Here is an 11,715-nt window from a genome sequence, read left to right as displayed (position 1 = left end):
CCCAGGGAGCCTGATCTGGTGCTATTTCTTCTAAATAGTGTTCCTGAAATAATGGTGAACCTTGTGGAGTGTGATCTCCATTAGTTGGAGACGTGGAAGATTGAGGGGGAGGTGAAGTAGGAGGAGAAAGAGAAGAGGGAGGAAGAGGATGAACAAGCTCTTCTGTGGAAGCAGTCTTTTCCTTAGGGAGCTTTTAAGGTGGTGAGGTGTCCAGTGCCTCCTGGAAGGTTAGCTTCTTTTTAGAAGTAACTGTAGGGGAAGCTACAATTTGCTGTGTGTCTTCCTGAATATATATTTTGCTCTGTCTGCGCTGGCACATCCGAATATTAGCAGTACTTCTCTCACTGCTCCTTTTTGCGACTGTTACTTGACTGATAAAGAAGAAGATATCCTACACTTTCCCATTGGATTTACTGCTGTATAGGATCCCTCATCATGAGGCTTAGTAAAGGCGTGATGCTCATTATGCTTTTTCTTGTTGAATAGCCTTATTTTGCCTTGACTAAAGTCCATTGTCTCTAATACTGGTTGAATAGGTGAAGGCGTGGTGGAGGAGTGGCTTGAGTCCAAGGAGCATATTTATACTCTGTTTGCCTCGGATTAACCTTTTTTTGTTTTTTTAACGCAAATCCAGTGCAAACTTAACTCCATAATTATATATTGGCGCTTGACATGTATAGCGCCAAAATATTGGAGTTAGTCATTTTTTGCCTGCAGAAAACTACCTAGTGTCAATGAGAGGCGTTCCTGGGCAAAAAATTACTCTAAGGCCATAGCGCCTTATTTATCCTCCCGTGCAAAAATCACGCATGGGGGAGGAGGGGTGAAAAAATGGTGCGAAGCTTGCTTTGCACCATTTATTAACGCATGGGTCAGGGCAGGTGTTAGGGGACCTGCGGGACTACTTCCATGGTGGAACACCATGGAATAAGCCCACAGGTGTCCTCCCCAGGAACACCCCCACCCACACCAGAGGGACAGCGAAGGATAGGGGACCCCATCCCAGGTAAGTATAGATAAGTACAGGTAAGTATTTTATTCATTTCTTTTTTTAAGTGCCATTGGAGGCCCTGAAATGGGTCCCCGTCCATGGCACTGGGTGCAATGGCCAAGCCAGGGGACCCTTCTCCCCTGTGCTGGCTATTGGGGTGGTGGGCATGACTCCTGCCTTTTCTAAGGCAGGAGTCATGTGGCATGGTAGGTTTAGCGCCATGAAATGATGCTAATCTGGTTAGAGTCATCTTTTTGACTCTAACTAGCCTAGCGTAATTTTTTGGTGCTAAACACCCATCTCCCATAACGCCACCCCCACCCGGCTAACATCAATTTTGTTGACGCTAGCCCACCCTTTGCACCAGATTGCACCATTCCATAAATATGGCACCTGGCAGGCATCCTAGAATAGCGCAAGTTGGTGCTATACTTTTTTACGCAAACCTGCGTTAGCCCAAATGCTCTGAAGGAACATGTTCTTTTGTTTTTATCACCAAAATTTTGGTCAGATCTTTTTTGGTGACAAGCTTGGATCCAAAGATTGCTGGCTTGCAACCGATCGGTGCCAAGTGCTTGCTGGTGGGAGGTCGGAAAGAAGTAGATGAGGTCAGAGCCAAAGATGCAACTGCAGTTTTCAATGTTTTCGGTGTCGAGTTGATTTGCGGGGCACCCGAAATGTCTTTCCGAGACCAACCATATCTTGAATGCAGTGGTAGTGCAGTGACCGTGGTATGGGGTCTTTTTGGAGGTTTTATGGTAGGAGGTGGGGCCACTGTACATACACTTTACGCCAAAGTCAGTTCTTCGCTCTCAACAGATTTGATGTCTGAATCTGAATCATTGATGGAGATGGCTTCCTGGTGGGGCTCCTCCTGCGCACGTTCTTCCCAAAAGACATCCGGTGTGCCATCTGGAGAGCTGCGTGTCATCTCTAGCCTACGCGCTCTTCAGTCTTGGGCATCTTCTTGGACTGGAAGGATGGACACGCCTCACAGGTAGCCTCTTGATGGTCTGGCAAGAGGCATAAGTTACACTCTCAATGACGATCGGTGTGTGGGTACTTTGAACGGCACTGAGGGCAAAACCAAAATGGCGTATGTTCCATCGGGCTTACATTCTCTCTGTTGCCAAGAGTTTCAAGGCCTGACGGGTCTTTGCCCCGAAGGGTGTACGATCGAAAAACTGGAACCGATACACGTGAAAACGGTTGATGTGAGAGGCAGAAAACCCTGATCAAATGTACAATACCATCGAACAGAAAAGATGGAGGGTTAGTCCCAGACAGAAGTACATCGAAGACAGAGAGAAGAATTACACGTCCAAATCAGACAGAGGAGAGAAAACAATCGAACAAAGGACTCCATGCCCATGCACATTGTCACCAAGAGGGAGGAGTCACTTAATCCAGTGACTCCAAAAACATCTTCAAAGAAAAACAACTTGTAGCACAGCATGTGTATCTACAGCCAGACATGCCACCAAACATCTGCTTACTTACGTATAACAGGACTTCAGCAATCCACAAATATTTGTGTTACAACCCTCGTTTTAAAACCAAAGCACTAGCAACCAGGAAGAAAGAACATAGAAATTGGGCGCTCACAATGAATCCACAAGGTAATAGAAATACATAGCAGATAGGGCACGGTGCTCCTGGCAAGAGGATCTTCCCTAATCCTCTGAGGTTTCCGAAGAGACCGAACATAGATAAAATGGAAGTCAGGGCACTCATGAATCAAAAACAATTACATAAGATGTGTCAAGAATAAATTGAAGATTCCTGTTTTCACGATTTCCGGTCTGTAAAGAAATGGCTCCCTGTTGCAGTTACCCCCCACTTTTTGCCTGATACTGATGCTGACTTGACTGAGAAGTGTGCTGGGACCCTGATAACCAGGCCCCAGCACCAGTGTTCTTTTACCTAAAATGTACCATTGTTTCCACAATTGGCACAACCCTGGCACCTAGGTAAGTCCCTTGTAACTGGTACCCCTGGAACCAAGGGCCCTGATGCCAGGGAAGGTCTCTAAGGGCTGCAGCATGTCTTATGCCACCCTAGGGACCCCTCACTCAGCACAGACACACTGCTTGCCAGCTTGTGTGTGCTGATGGGGAGAAAATGGCTAAGTCGACATGGCACTCCCCTCAGGGTACCATGCCAACCTCCCACTGCCTGTGGCACAGGTAAGTCACCCCTCTAGTAGGCCTTACAGCCCTGAGGCAGGGTGCACTATACCACAGGTGAGGGCATATGTGCATGAGCACTATGCCCCTACAGTGTCTAAGCAAAACCTTAGACATTGTAAGTGCAGGGTAGCCATAAGAGTATATGGGCTGGGAGTCTGTCAAAAACGAACTCCACAGCTCCATAATGGCTACACTGAATACTGGGAAGTTTAGTATCAAACTTCTCAGAATAATAAACCCACACTGATGCCAGTATTGGATTTATAAAAAAATGCACACACAGGGCATCTTAGAGATACCCCCTGTATTTTACCCAATTGTTCAGTGCAGGACTGACTGGTCTGTGCCAGCCTGCTGCTGAGAGACGAGTGTCCGACCTCATGCGGTGAGATCCTTTGTGCTCTCTGAGGACAGAAACAAAGCCTGCTCTGGGTGGAGGTGCTGCACACCTCCCCCCTGCAGGAACTGTAACACCTAGCAGTGAGCTTCAAAGGCTCAAGCTTCATGTTACAATGCCCCAGGGCACTCCAGCTGGTGGAGATGCCCGCCCCCTGGACACAGCCCCCACTTTTGGCGGCAAGTCCAGGAGAGATAATGAGAAAAACAAGGAGGAGTCACTGGCCAGTCAGGACAGCCCCTAAGGTGTCCTGAGCTGAGGTGACTCTGACTTTTAGAAATCCTCCATCTTGTAGAAGGAGGATTCCCCCAATAGGGATAGGAATGTGACCCCCTCGCCTTGGGAGGAGGCACAAAGAGGGTGTACCCACCCTCAGGGCTAGTAGCCATTGGCTACTAACCCCCCAGACCTAAACACGCCCTTAAATTTAGTATTTAAGGGCTCCCCTGAAACTAAGAATTTAGATTCCTGAAACTACAAGAAGAAGACGACTGCTGAGCTGAAAAACCCCTGCAGAGGAAGAACAGAAGACACCAACTGCTTTGGCTCCAGTCCTACCGGCCTGTCTCCTGCCTTCCAAAGAACCCTGCTCCAGCGACGCTTTCCAAGGGACCAGCGACCTCTGAATCCTCTGAGGACTGCCCTGCTTCAAGAAAGACAAGAAACTCCAGAGGACAGCGGCACTGCTCCAAAAGAACTGCAACTTTGTTTCAAGGAGCAGATTTAAAGACCCCTGCAACTCCCCGCAAGAAGCGTGAGACTTGCAACACTGCACCCGGCGACCCCGACTCGACTGGTGGAGAACCAACACCTCAGGGAGGACCCTCCGGCGACTCCGAGACCGTGAGTAACCAAAGTTGTCCCCCCTGAGCCCCCACAGCGACGCCTGCAGAGGGAATCCCGAGGCTCCCCCTGACCGCGACTGCCTGAACTCCATTTCCCGACGGCTGGAAAAGACTCTGCACCCGCAGCCCCCAGCACCGAAAGGAACGGAACTCCTGTGCAGGAGTGACCCCCAGGAGGCCCTCTCCCTTGCCCAGGTGGTGGCTACCCCGAGGAGCCCCCCTTGCCTGCCTGCAACGCTGAAGAGATCCCTTGATCTCTCATTGATTTCCATTGAAAACCCGACGCTTGTTTCTACACTGCACCCGGCCGCCCCAGTGCCGCTGAGGGTGTACTTTTTGTGTGGACTTGTGTCCCACCCGGTGCCCTACAAAACCCCCCTGGTCTGCCCTCCGAAGACGCAGGTACTTACCTGCTGGCAGACCGGAACCAGGGCACCCCCTTTCTCTCCATTGAAGCCTATGCGTTTTGGGCCCCTCCTTGACCACTGCACCTGACCGGCCCTGAGCTGCTGGTGTGGTAACTTTGGGGATGCTCTGAACCCTCAACGGTGGGCTACCTTGGACCCAAACCTGAGACTTGTAAGTGATTTACTTACCTGACAAAACTAACAAAAACTTACCTCCCCCAGGAACTGTGAAAATTGCACAGTGTCCACTTTTAAAACAGCTTATTGTGTTTTATGTAAAAAGTATACATGATAATGAAATGATTCAAAGTTCCTAAAGTACTTACCTGCAATACCTTTCAAATTAGATATTACATGTAGAATTTGAACCTGTGGTTCTTAAAATAAACTAAGAAAATATATTTTTCTATAACATAACCTATTGGCTGGATTTGTCTCTGAGTGTGTGTTCCTCATTTATTGCCTGTGTGTATGTACAACAAATGCTTAACACTACTCCTTTGATAAGCCTACTGCTCGACCACACTACCACAAAATAGAGCATTAGTATTATCTCTTTTTGCCTCTATCTTACCTCTAAGGGGAACCCTTGGACTCTGTGCATACTATTCCTTAATTTGAAATAGTGCATACAGAGCCAACTTCCTACATTGGTGGATCAGCGGTGGGGTACAAGACTTTGCATTTGCTGGACTACTCAGCCAATACCTGATCACACGACAAATTCCAAAAATTGTCATTAGAAATTGATTTTTTGCAATTTGAAATTTTTCTAAATTCTTAAAAGTCCTGCTAGGGCCTTGAGTTAGTCCCTGTTTAGCATTTCTTTTAGTGTTTAAAAGTTTGTGAAAGTTTGAATTAGAACCTAGAACTAGTTTTAGATTCTTAAAAAGTATTCCAACTTTTAGAAGCATAATGTCTAATACAGATGTGAATGTGGTGGAACTCGACACCACACCTTACCTCCATCTACAGATGAGAGAGCTAAGGTCACTCTGTAAACTAAAGAAAATAGCAATGGGCTCCAGACCTTCCAAACTACAGCTCCAGGAGCTGTTGGCAGAGTTTGAAAGAGCCAACCCCTCTGAAGATGGCAACACAGAGGATGAGTATAGTGACTTGGAGGGTGATTCCCCCCCACCAGTCCTATCTAGGGAGGACAGGGCCTCTCAAGCCCTGACTCCACAAATCATAGTCAGAGATGCTGGTTCCCTCACAGGAGGGACCAACCTCTCTGAAATCACTGAGGATAACTCCAGTGAAGAGGACATCCAGTTAGCCAGGATGGCCAAAAGATTGGCTTTGGAAAGACAGATCCTAGCCATAGAAAGGGAAAGACAAGAGATGGGCCTAGGACCCATCAATGGTGGCAGCAACTTAAATAGGGTCAGAGATTCTCCTGACATGTTGAAAATCCCTAAAGGGATTGTAACTAAATATGAAGATGGTGATGACATCACCAAATGGTTAACAGCTTTTGAGAGGGCTTGTGTAACCAGAAAAGTGAACAAATCTCACTGGGGTGCTCTCCTTTGGGAAATGTTCACTGGAAAGTGTAGGGATAGACTCCTCACACTCTCTGGAAAAGATGTAGAATCCTATGACCTCATGAAGGGTACCCTGATTGAGGGCTTTGGATTCTCCACTGAGGAGTACAGGATTAGGTTCAGGGGGGCTCAAAAATCCTCGAGCCAGACCTGGGTTGATTTTGTTGACTACTCAGTGAAAACACTGGATGGTTGGGTAACTGGAAATGAAGTGCATGACTATGTTGGGCTTTATAATTTGTTTATGAAAGAACACATTTTAAGTAACTGCTTCAATGAAAAGTTGCATCAGTATCTGGTAGACCTAGGACCAATTTCTCCCCAAGAATTTGGAAAGAAGGCGGACCATTGGGTCAAGACTAGGGTAACCAAAACTTCCACTGGGGGTGACCAAAAGAAAGGGGTTACAAAGACTCCCCAGGAGAAAGTGGGTGACACTAGAAACAAAGAAAAAGAGTCCTCTGTAGGCCCCCAAAAACCAGACCAGGGGGGTGGGCCCGAGACACAACCCAAAACAAAGGTGGGTACCAGGGTAAGAACTGGGATGCCACTAAGGCATGGTGCCATAACTGTAGACAGACAGGGCACCACACCAAGGACACTTCTTGTCCCAAAAACAAACCCCCTAGCAAAATCCCAGGGGTGACCAGTGTAGCCATTGGGGATGACTCCTCAGATGAGGAGGTCTTCATAGCCTTCAACTGGAAAAAGGGCCCAACAGGTGAGTTGGAGATTCCAGAGGGAAGTAGACACTTCCACCACCTACTGGTGAATGGAATCCCAGCCACTGCCCTGAGAGACACTTGTGCCAGTCACACTATTGTGCATGACAGGCTGGTGTTCTCAAACCAGTACATCCCAGGTGAGATAGCCAGAGTTAGAGTTAGCCCAGACAGGGTCACTGATAGGCCTGTGGCTTTTGTGCCCATAGAAGTGGGTGGGACTTTTAGCTGGAGAAGGGTGGTAGTCAGTACAGACCTCCCCCTTGATTGTCTCCTTGGAAATGACTACCCAGAGGTTAGTCAGAGCCCAAGAGAGGGACTGGTCCAGTGCCAGTCCTCTCCCAAGGATTCTGGAGTTCCTGCCTCTGCAGTAAATGCAAGTAGGCCCCAGAAGAAAAAGTAAAGAAAACAGTGTAGGAAGGGTGGACAACCTTTAGCCAAGGTTCCAGCAAGCCAAGGAGATTCTGCTCCAGTAGGGGAGAATTCCAAAAGTGGCACTGGTAAAGTCCAACCTGACCCACAAGAAGTCCTGGCTAGTCAGGCAACTGTTCAGCCTGAGTGGGTGGCTCCTCAGCTAACAGAAGAAAGAGTTGAAGAAGGGTGTTTACTACAAGATGTGGTAACCCCCCACTCTAATACAGCAGACAGGCACCCTGAACCCAAAGAAGCCTGTAACTTAGCCCCTTCCCTTGTAGGTGAAGAGCTAAAGGTGTGGTTCTGGGCACTGACAGCTGTCAGTGGCCTCTGCTGGGTGTTAGCCTTTATGGCTGCACTATCCTTGGCATGGTGGTCTGACCCCATGCCAAATAGCAAGTTAGGCCCCCTGACCCTGTTGGTCATGGTGGGGTTACTCCAGCTCTGGGTAACCTCTTTGGGTAAGCTAGGGGTGACCCTGGCTAAGATAAGATTAGCAGAGGTGGATACCTCTAACCCCAAAATAGAGAGAATGGGTGAAGACATAAAAAGCACAGAAAAGAGGCAGTTCAGACTAGGTCCTATCACTGTGGAAGTGGGTCAGTTCCCCAGAAGGAATGACCTGAACAGGAGGATGTAAGGCAGAGTAGGCCCTGCAACAAACCAGCCTATTTCCTCTACTCTTTCTCGCCTGACAGACTAGGAAGACTCTCCCAGCTTTGGCTGAGTCTCCTGGCCTGTGGGCTGGGGGGGGCTTGTGTAAAGAAATGGCTCCCTGTTGCAGTTACCCCCCACTTTTTGCCTGATACTGATGCTGACTTGACTGAGAAGTGTGCTGGGACCCTGCTAACCAGGCCCCAGCACCAGTGTTCTTTCACCTAAAATGTACCATTGTTTCCACAATTGGCACAACCCTGGCACCTAGGTAAGTCCCTTGTAACTGGTACCCCTATTACCAAGGGCCCTGATGCCAGGGAAGGTCTCTAAGGGCTGCAGCATGTCTTATGCCACCCTAGGGACCCCTCACTCAGCACAGACACACTGCTTGCCAGCTTGTGTGTGCTGATGGGGAGAAAATGGCTAAGTCGACATGGCACTCCCCTCAGGGTACCATGCCAACCTCCCACTGCCTGTGGCACAGGTAAGTCACCCCTCTAGTAGGCCTTACAGCCCTAAGGCAGGGTGCACTATACCACAGGTGAGGGCATATGTGCATGAGCACTATGCCCCTACAGTGTCTAAGCAAAACCTTAGACATTGTAAGTGCAGGGTAGCCATAAGAGTATATGGGCTGGGAGTCTGTCAAAAACGAACTCCACAGCTCCGTAATGGCTACACTGAATACTGGGAAGTTTAGTATCAAACTTCTCAGAATAATAAACCCACACTGATGCCAGTATTGGATTTATTAAAAAATGCACACAGAGGGCATCTTAGAGATACCCCCTGTATTTTACCCAATTGTTCAGTGCAGGACTGACTGGTCTGTGCCAGCCTGCTGCTGAGAGACGAGTGTCTGACCTCATGCGGTGAGAGCCTTTGTGCTCTCTGAGGACAGAAACAAAGCCTGCTCTGGGTGGAGGTGCTTCACACCTCCCCCCTGCAGGAACTGTAACACCTAGCAGTGAGCTTCAAAGGCTCAAGCTTCGTGTTACAATGCCCCAGGGCACTCCAGCTAGTGGAGATGCCCTCCCCCTGGACACAGCCCCCACTTTTGGCGGCAAGTCCAGGAGAGATAATGAGAAAAACAAGGAGGAGTCACACTGGCCAGTCAGGACAGCCCCTAAGGTGTCCTGAGCTGAGGTGACTCTGACTTTTAGAAATCCTCCATCTTGTAGAAGGAGGATTCCCCCAATAGGGATAGGAATGTGACCCCCTCCCCTTGGGAGGAGGCACAAAGAGGGTGTACCCACCCTCAGGGCTAGTAGCCATTGGCTACTAACCCCCCAGACCTAAACACGCCCTTAAATTTAGTATTTAAGGGCTCCCTTGAACCTAAGAATTTAGATTCCTGAAACTACAAGAAGAAGACTGCTGAGCTGAAAAACCCCTGCAGAGGAAGAACAGAAGACACCAACTGCTTTGGCTCCAGTCCTACCGGCCTGTCTCCTGCCTTCCAAAGAACCCTGCTCCAGCAACGCTTTCCAAGGGACCAGCGACCTCTGAATCCTCTGAGGACTGCCCTGCTTCAAGAAAGACAAGAAACTCCCGAGGACAGCGGCACTGCTCCAAAAGAACTGCAACTTTGTTTCAAGGAGCAGATTTAAAGACCCCTGCAACTCCCCGCAAGAAGCGTGAGACTTGCAACACTGCACCCGGCGACCCCGACTCGACTGGTGGAGAACCAACACCTCAGGGAGGACCCTCCGGCGACTCCGATACCGTGAGTAACCAAAGTTGTCCCCCCTGATCCCCCACAGCGACACCTGCAGAGGGAATCCCGAGGCTCCCCCTGACCGCGACCGCCTGAACTCCATTTCCCGACGGCTGGAAAAGACTCTGCACCCGCAGTCCCCAGCACCGAAAGGAATGGAACTCCTGTGCAGGAGTGACCCCCAGGAGGCCCTCTCCCTTGCCCAGGTGGTGGCTACCCCGAGGAGCCCCCCCTTGCCTGCCTGCAACGCTGAAGAGATCCCTTGATCTCTCATTGATTTCCATTGAAAACCCGACGCTTGTTTCTACACTGCACCCGGCCGCCCCAGTGCCGCTGAGGGTGTACTTTTTGTGTGGACTTGTGTCCCCCCCCGGTGCCCTACAAAACCCCCCTGGTCTGCCCTCCGAAGACGCGGGTACTTACCTGCTGGCAGACCGGAACCGGGGCACCCCCCTTCTCTCCATTGAAGCCTATGCGTTTTGGGCCCCTCCTTGACCACTGCACCTGACCGGCCCTGAGCTGCTGGTGTGGTAACTTTGGGGTTGCTCTGAACCCCCAACGGTGGGCTACCTTGGACCCAAACCTGAGACTTGTAAGTGATTTACTTACCTGACAAAACTAACAAAAACTTACCTCCCCCAGGAACTGTGAAAATTGCAGTGTCCACTTTTAAAACAGCTTATTGTGTTTTATGTAAAAAGTATACATGCTAATGAAATGATTCAAAGTTCCTAAAGTACTTACCTGCAATACCTTTCAAATGAGATATTACATGTAGAATTTGAACCTGTGGTTCTTAAAATAAACTAAGAAAATATATTTTTCTATAACAAAACCTATTGGCTGGATTTGTCTCTGAGTGTGTGTCCCTCATTTATTGCCTGGGTGTATGTACAACAAATGCTTAACACTACTCCTTTGATAAGCCTACTGCTCGACCACACTACCACAAAATAGAGCATTAGTATTATCTCTTTTTGCCACTATCTTACCTCTAAGGGGAACCCTTGGACTCTGTGCATACTATTCCTTACTTTGAAATAGTGCATACAGAGCCAACTTCCTACACGGTCTCACAACGAAATTCTTGATTAGTATTTTATGGACACTAAACACATCTTATGTAATTGTTTTTGATTCATGAGTGCCCTGACTTCCATTTTATCTACAACCCTCGTTTTAGCAAACGCTACATTAGACAAATCACTAGTTTTAAGCAACATCTTTTTTATGTTGCAGAATGCTGTAGCGAGACATCTGTGATTGGTGAAATGTCCCTTCCACATCCCAGAAAGAGAAGGAAAAATGGCACTGATAGAAAACAATGAAACACAATTTTCTTAATGTTACACAAATCGCACAAACACCTTAAAATGCTAAAAGCTCATAAATAACCCAAAACTATGAAACTGCAAAACTGCATTACATTTTGTGAGATGCAGGTGCTTTGCAGGACGGACAGCGAATGAATTCTGCTTGTGAAAATCTTTCTTGCTTGGAAGTTTTTGCCTATGTAGTACACTACACAAATACAGTAAAGAACAAATATACCATGTAGATACATATCATGACACCTCCACAAGCATTTCCCGTGCAAACACGGCACACCCATCAGTAAATCTTCGACTGAACATTTATCAGACATCCAGCCCAGCACAAATACACCCAGTACTTGGATATAATGGTGCACTCAATAGCATGTGCCACCAAGCAACAGAACACACAAACATTTCGCATAAAATGAAATAAGACAGTTTGCCGTTCTTGAACTACCAGATCAGTAAGGCAAGTTGCAAGAATAATATGTTTACATAATTAGTAAAGCTCCT

This window comes from Pleurodeles waltl, chromosome 4_1 (assembly GCF_031143425.1).
Source record: "Pleurodeles waltl isolate 20211129_DDA chromosome 4_1, aPleWal1.hap1.20221129, whole genome shotgun sequence".
Taxonomy (NCBI): domain Eukaryota; kingdom Metazoa; phylum Chordata; class Amphibia; order Caudata; family Salamandridae; genus Pleurodeles; species Pleurodeles waltl.
The sequence above is the reverse complement of the archived record's forward strand: the minus strand, read 5'-3'. Positions refer to the sequence as shown.